At 35.6% G+C, this 2,516-nt stretch overlaps 1 protein-coding gene across 3 annotated transcripts in view; it reads right to left on the minus strand.

Moving 5' to 3' along the window:
- Positions 1–1,024: 1,024 nt before the first annotated feature.
- LOC134753250 (la-related protein 1) overlaps positions 1,025–2,516 on the minus strand; it is a 96,357-nt gene continuing 94,865 nt past the window's right edge. For all 3 annotated transcript variants that reach the window (XM_063689075.1, XM_063689076.1, XM_063689077.1), the window contains one exon: positions 1,025–1,316. The gene's annotated coding sequence lies outside the window, so the exon portion shown is untranslated. The remainder of the gene's footprint in view (positions 1,317–2,516) is intronic.

The following is a 2,516-nucleotide window of genomic DNA, read 5'->3' on the forward strand; positions in this document are numbered from 1 at the left end:
TTTATACTATAGTAAGTAGCACTTGCGGTTTCACTTAACAATAGACAAAGGATAAGCCGAAAGGGGACTGTTTGAAATCTAAACACTATAAACTACATTGGATCGTATTAAACGCCCAGATGTCCTTTGCCGTTTCCTGGTTGTTTAAAGCTCTCGCAGTCATCAACTCTGACGCCGGCTTCACTTTAATACGAGGTGCTGGTTTTTCCATGACTGCAACTTCTTGTTTTTCTCTTTCACTAACATTTACAGACAATGATGTTGTTGACGTTATAATTGGCAAGCGTATATTATCGTCATTTCGTCTCCCTGACAACGGGAATGCACTTATTTTTTAGCCACCCTGCATAATATGACTTAAGGTAACTTAATAGGTACGAAAGAGCTCGTGATTCTAAGAGGAAAAAGCATAAAATTTCCCAAATAAAAAAAGGCCTTTTGACATAAGTCATAGAGTAAGACCAAGCTAAGTTGGCAGCGATTTCGATAGATTTAAACGTCATAATCTCATAGAAGATTGACGTTTAAAATAACGCACCGTCTGAGCTATCAAAATCGCTGCCAACTTAGTTTGGTCTAACTATAATATCTTGTTAGTCCGTCTAAGCTAACTCTGCACCAATTTTAATCTGAAAATGTATGGAAGTGTTACCACAAACGCCAAATTATGAACATATGTTGTTTATAAAGGCATTCCCACACTGTCATGTCAAAATCTCTGCAGAGTTAGCTTGGATAGACTGGTTTTCCAGCTAAGAAATGTTTGTAACAGTCCATTCGGGACGTGCAAAACTCATAGTCAAATTATACATCAGAAAAATCACACTTTTCAAAACCAGAGCTTACATAAAAGCCTACACCGCTTTACACAGGCAAGCCAGTCTTGAGACAATTTACAATTTCGTTCAAAAAAAAGACTATTTCTTTATCTACTTTCGTTTAGACTATCGGCGAAATATCAACAACTGTACATTTTACATTGCCTAAGAGAACCTACAAATATAGTGTCAATCAAAACTGACACTTAGTGTTGCCATGACAAAAAAAATCCTTAACTACACAAGCGAACAAAAAAACTTAACTATTTTTTTTATATATATTATTAATTATATACTAGGAAAATGAATATAACTAAGATGACTGCAATTTGAAGTTCGGCTCGAATATGGTACAATGTCAAAAATATAATATATGTTTGTTAATATGTAGCTTACACTATAAGCCGTGGCGCGCGTTTGTCGCGCGACTGTCGCGCGTTTGTCGCGCGACTGTCGCGCGTTTGTCGCGTAGCGTTGTTTATTGTCAATGCGTACAAGCTGCAACAAGGGAAAACGCACATTTTAATAACAATTGAATATTGTCTTCGGTTACCGCGCGATATAATCCGTTTTCATTGTTTTATTTCAACAATTATACTGATTCATAACTTATGCTGGTGCTTTGGAGTGGATGTCGTTTTATCGGAACCGAAAGCGGAACTAATGTTTTAAATTTAGTTTATCGGAACCATAATCGGAACCTGAGTCTGTACTGTCAGCAGGTACACATTACGCAACACAACACATACGAATAGATATTTTTAATTCAATAACACTAATAAAATAATGCAACTAATAGGGTATTTGACTACTAGTCAAATCAGTTTCTTTTTTCGAACTGTCAAAACGATTTTGCAACTATGGAATTTATATAAAAAACTAGCATGTGACGTCACAATCAAATCACCTACTCTTTATAGTTATATAGGTGTTTTAAAACAGGAAATGTGTCTATAAATAACTGCTGTCTACGTTTCTCTATTAATCTTCTGGTGCTTTATTTCTTGCATGGTGTAAAATAATTTATTTTTTAATACAGTCAAATACCCTATTAGTGCAGCACTTGGCAAGCGGGGAGATGAGCGAATGACAGGTATAAACCTGTTTGTTTTTTATGTACGCCGCTCATGTCCCGCCGCCACGGTAAGCTTTGACATCCGATATAACTTCTGATTCAAAAGTAACGGAACCGGAACCGAAACGGATGTGTAATACCAAAGATAGATATAACTCCGTAATAGATGGATACAGTCTAAGGAAAAAACGTGCCTCGAAAATCACGAAAATTTGACTCTCCATCAGATGGCGCCACTAGTTTTGGCCTACACTCGTATAGAGGGCGTTGACTGTTTCATTTGTTATTTATAATTTTAACGCATACCAGTGAAAGAACATGGGTCAAAATCATATAAAAATAATTAATGCAAATAAAAAAATAATTTATCCATATTTAAATACATTTTAACGTATTTTTTTAAATCTTCATTTTTAGTTTTAAAGTATGTCGATAGATGGCAGTGAATTTACAGTGGTTACAAAATTTACTATGACAGTACCGCTCTATCTTATTATATCCTCATTGGTAATACCAATCGGAAGTTCCGACTTAACGGAACCGGAACTTCGTAACATCGCTACTTAAGAATAACTGAAAGCGGGATAATTTTGAAGTAACTGTTGCATCATAGGGTGACTGTT

The sequence above is a fragment of the Cydia strobilella genome, chromosome 26, assembly GCF_947568885.1.
Source record: "Cydia strobilella chromosome 26, ilCydStro3.1, whole genome shotgun sequence".
NCBI classification, from domain to species: Eukaryota; Metazoa; Arthropoda; class Insecta; order Lepidoptera; family Tortricidae; genus Cydia; species Cydia strobilella.